Here is a 5,200-nt window from a genome sequence, read left to right on the forward strand (position 1 = left end):
AAGGCATCAATAAAAAAAGAAAAAATATTTAAAGTCTGTACATGTTCAGCACAGATGCAATTTTTTCCCCAAATATTTTCAGTCCTCAGATGATTGAATCCCAGCCCACCGATCTGAAGGGCCAGCACTCCTGGGGGATATGTTATGTAATGATGGTGTCTGTAGGCATCCCACGTTTATGGGCATATCTCCAGTATTTTTTTTTATTTCAGCATATTACAGGGGTACAAATGTTTAGGTTACATATATCGTCTTTGCCCCACCGGAGTCAGAGCTTGAAGCATGTCCATCCCCCAGACGGTGCGCACCAAATCCACTAGGTGTGAATATGCCCATCCCCTCCTCCCCGCTCCCACCTATCTGACACCTGACGAATGTTACCACCATGTATACACATAAGTGTTGATCAGTTAGTACCAATTTGGTGGTGAGTACATAGGGTGTTTCTGTTTCCATTCTTGTGATACCTCACGTAGTAGAATGAGACAGGAGGATGAGACAGGAGGATGGCCCGTGCCCACAGTGGTGAGGGCAGTCTTCCTCCTGCAGTCTCCTGGCTCCAGTGCGCACCTCTTCCAGAAACACCCTCACAGGCACACCCAGCGACAGTGTTCTATCAGCAATCTGGACATCCCTGGCCCCTTCAGTTGACACATTAACTTAACCACGACACCCTTCTCTCGAGTAGAAGCAGGACCCGTGCATCGCATCTAACTGGCAGAAACTGGCGAAGGTGATGGGCTGTGACACCTGCGATCGTGACACGCCCCATCAGGCTCTGTCTTGCCAGCTGACACTCTAGAATACCTCTTTCTGTCATTGTCTTTGAAGGCACAGGCAATGACTTCTGCCTACACTCCAGGGAGCCTGCTAGCAGACCTCTCTCTGGCCAAATCTCTGACGATAATTCCACACAGGCAACACTTGCCTCCTTGGGAGGCCCCAAGAAGAAAACTGAGCGAATCCATTCTTAGTCTCCTGAGCAACAGAAACTGAGAGATAATAAATGGACGTTGCTGTCAACCAGTAAGTCTGCTTTGGAGATGTTCTGCGTCCTCCAAACTAACATACACACACACTAAGGGCGAGGACGTTATGGACGTGCCCCGGCAGTAGCACATTCATTACATGCACCCTCCCCACTAGAGCAAGTGCTTTGTTGTCCTGCGTCTCTGGGAAAACCTCTGGCTGCCCTCCCCTTGCATTCGTACTCCGATTATGCTTAGCTGGAGCAGTTCTGCGTTCGCAGGAGTAACCCAATTCCACGCCTCAGCACAGCTAGGCTGACTCTCACTGTAACTGCTGTGGTTCCATCTATTAATTCAAAGGCAACTTTCTGTACTTTCCTTTTACTGGTCTGGGGCTACAGGAGTCAACAGGCCACATACATTATCGTAATCTTACACATTCAACCAAGGAGTTAGAAAACCAAGTAACCTCCAGCCCCCAGGACAGAACCCTTGGTTGTTGTAGCCACATCCCATCTGGGGACTCTGTATTGCTCACGGGAGTGGAGAAGGCAGGGAAAATCCTCTTGATTTTGTCTGATTGGGGGCCGTCAGAGGGGAGCTCCTGAGTGCAGGGCCTCTTGCCCAGCCCTTCAGGACAGGCCGACTTGCCTCATGCCAGAAGATGGCACTTTCTTCGCTTGTTGGTTATGCATTTGGTGGTTTGGTTCAGGGGACTGATGACTTCTGGCAAAGGTTAGAAAGTCGAAGTTGTGTCATCACTGGCCAAGGTATCGTTTGTGGTGCTGCTCCTACCCCTCCGGATGTGTGGTCCATACAGCTGTTCACATTTCTGCCCCGGGACTTCACTCGGCAGGGACTCTGTCTACGCACGTCATCACCATGTCCTCGCCGCGTCTTGCTGCACAGCTGAATCTTATTGCTGGATAGAATGGAGTAGTAGATTCAAGGCAAACTTATTGAAATGTTATATTATGGAACCATCAACTATAAGAAAGGTGAGGTGACTGTTTAATGTTGGAGACAGATTTCACAACAATGAAATGAGCTATTAGGGCTTAAAAGAACATTTCCTAGTGATAATTGTATTAGTTTATCAAGAATGAATAACTATCCTAAATGTCTGTGAACCCTATATTGAATCTTTTTAAGACATAAAGAAAAAAACTGACAGCAATATGAGAAAAATAGTGAAATCTGCAATTGTAGTTTGACATGCTAACAATGTTCTCTCAGTAATAAAAAAATACAAAATGATATGAAATTCAATAGAGATATAAAAGACTCAGCCACCATTTTCAACCAACTTGGATGTGGGTAAATTGCTTAGTAAACCCCAAGCCACTGTCACTATGAGACGTGGATGTCTGCTGTGCTTACCAGGACAGCAGCTGCAGTCCAGGCCCGCACTGTGAGTGCCACGCTGCTCTGTGCCCCAGAGACTGACGCACGGGACGGTGTCCTTGCTTCCAACTCTTTACTGTGTTGAAGCCTGTGAGTCTTCTTGGTGAGTATCTATTGACAGGCTATCGACCAGCGTCAGTGTTCCAGAGAAGAAGAATCAAGGTGATGCATATATACCTATGGCATATGGTGTTAGCTCACCACGACGTGCAGGCTGGTATGTCCCGTGATCTGCAGGAGACGCGGGGAAGCTAGTGGCGATGCTAAAGCTCTGAGAGCCAGAGAGCGGCTGGTACAGATCTCAGTCAAGCAGTCAGGCAGAGTTAATTCAAATGTCCTCATTGATTTTGTTCTATTCAGGCGCTCAGCTGGTCCAGTGATGGCCACAAACACTGGGGAGGACCATTGGCTCTACTCTGTCCATTAACTCAGGTAATAATCTCTTCCAAATACAGCCTCACATAGACACTCAGAAATAATGTTCAACCAAATATCTGGGCATCCCTTGCCCAGCCAAGATGACGCGTAAAACTAACCATCACACTGTACCCTCAGCAAAAGTTGGCCCCAGGAAGTGCAGGTGTGACCAAGTCTGCTTTGATCCCCTCAAGTTTATGTCAAGATTATAACGGAGATGACAAGTAACTGAGAAGGAAGGAGTGAGGGTCACGTGGGGCTGGAGGCCACTTTCACATTTGACGAGGGAGAGAAAGGGGGCTGGAATCTAAATGGGAAAGGAAGTTTTAACACTTCATATTTAGGAACAGTACCACAGCCTACACGTTACCTGCTAGGAATGGTTTTCCAGAAAGTGGGAACCGAGGCTGAGCTGAGGGCGCTCAGCGCAGAGGTGACGTCCCTGGGTGCACGCTGAGGGCTGGGCCTTGGTTGGGTCCTCAGAGTCCAGTGCCCCAGGTAACCTGGGAGGACAGGAGTGCAGCAGACACTGTCGCCACCCTTCCCAAACAGTAGGATCCATCCCCTGATTGAACCCCAAGACTCTATTTTTCACCCAGACTCTCTGTAGTTTCTGATGCAGCTTCCAACTGGCTCCAGCTCAGAAAGTCTGTCCCTGGTGTCTGCTCCCCACCCTCCTGGTACGTGATTGGTTTCTGACTCATTGTACTCGGGCTCAGATTTTGTAGTGGGAGTCACGACCCTTCATTCATTCCATATTGTTCTCTCACCTTTCTTCAGTCGGTCTCAATAGGGAGTCTCCCCCCAGGGACCTGGGTCTCTGAGCACCTACAGAACCGAGATTTGGTACTGTATGGAACACAATGTCCCACTTCACCAGACTACACCTTCTTTCGGAGAACCTCAGATGGTGGGAGTCCTGTCCCCAAGCCTGGCTGGCCTCAGCCCTAGGGAGCTGGGATGTACTGCTTTCGATGCACATGGAAGTGGTGGGGGTGGAACTCTGTTAGTCACAGTTCCTGGAAGGCTTCATGGAGGTGTCCTGAGAGGCGTCAGAGTGTAAAGAAGTAAGGTAGGTGCAAGGTGTGTGGTGGGCTGAGAACCTCCACGGGCCCACCTGATGTTTTCACAACATTGCATCTCCAAACACAAATGCCCAGGATGGACAGAGCACAAGGCAGGCCTGGAGCTCATGCGACAATGACATGGCACTATAACAAGCTCCAGGATGGCTAGAACCACATCACAGGGGACTGTGCAGGGAATGCAGGACACCTGGCTCCGCACTGTGACTGTGGAAGCAGGACCCGCAGCCGCAGGGAGGGGAGAGCTGGCCTGAGTCCAAGGAGGGGCTAGAAGGGCTTGAAGGAAGGCAAGAGACGTGTCCCTTCATTCTGTCTCCCACATGCCTCATAGACCAAGTGATCTCTCATCTCAGACTCACGCACCCCATGAATTTAAGAGAAGGGTTGTCCTGTAGAGATTGCAGAAGTACTAGGAAAGCCTCACCTAGGTCTCTTTCCACTTAAAAATATAGGGCTCCCACACCTGAACTCTTCAAGCTCTGGGGGAAATGCCCAGGCTTGGGCTGTGCACACTAATAGTTCCTGCCTCAGACAAGGCTGAGGGCTCTGGGAAAGAGAGTTGTGGTGTAGGAGAGGATGCATTGTTAGGGCTTTTATTTTTCCTGGTGAATCAACCCCCCAGATGAGTGTCTCAGACGTTAGGCATCACATTGTGGGGATGTTTGTGATTATACGTGACTGACAAAGACTGATCCTTCTTGTCCCCAGGAGTCCTGTCCCAGGCGAAGCTGCAGAAGTCGGGCCCAGGATTGGCAAAGCCCTTGTAGACCCTCCCTCACCGCACTGTCGGTGGCCCCTTCGTTTCCAGTGGTTCCTCGTGGCGCTGGAGCGGGCGGCCATCGCACCGGGGCTGCACTGTTGGGGTGCAGACCCCCTGCAGGGAACACACTGAGTCAGCTCAGCGTCACGCGTCAGATGTCCACACACTCTTTTCCCTTCTTTTTGGCTTCAGTTTCTCACATTCTCACTTCGGGCAGCAATGGAGGAAATGGCTTTCTTTGCTTGCAGGTGAGATGTGTCCGTTCGGTGGGGCGTTTCCCTGCATGAAGTTCCTGCCTGACCTGTTTTCCTTCTCAATAAGTGATCATCTTGAAGATGGCCATCATTCCTTGATAGCAAATGATTTCCCCAAATCCCAGCTCACTCCAGGCACACGCTGTCCCTGCATGGCAGACACACACGGGCACCGCAGAGTCGTGTGACCCGTCACCTCTGCCCCACAAGGGCTTCTGTCCTCCCTGCATTTCACCCCAGCTTCTTAGGAGTGGACCTTGATCATGAGCTGCTCCCTTCTGTCTCCATCGTCCTCCCCGGAGACACAGGAGT

General features: G+C 50.2%; 1 long non-coding RNA gene across 1 annotated transcript; it reads left to right on the plus strand.

The window, feature by feature from the left end:
* The first annotated feature begins 2,389 nt into the window (after positions 1 to 2,389).
* On the plus strand, positions 2,390 to 4,652 carry LOC105822765. Its single transcript, XR_001138119.1, has 3 exons — positions 2,390 to 2,804; positions 3,400 to 3,861; positions 4,583 to 4,652. It is a non-coding gene; the product is annotated as an uncharacterized LOC105822765 (long non-coding RNA).
* Positions 4,653 to 5,200: the final 548 nt, after the last annotated feature.

This window comes from Propithecus coquereli, unplaced genomic scaffold (genome assembly GCF_000956105.1).
Source record: "Propithecus coquereli isolate 6110/MARCELLA unplaced genomic scaffold, Pcoq_1.0 Scaffold635, whole genome shotgun sequence".
NCBI classification, from domain to species: Eukaryota; Metazoa; Chordata; class Mammalia; order Primates; family Indriidae; genus Propithecus; species Propithecus coquereli.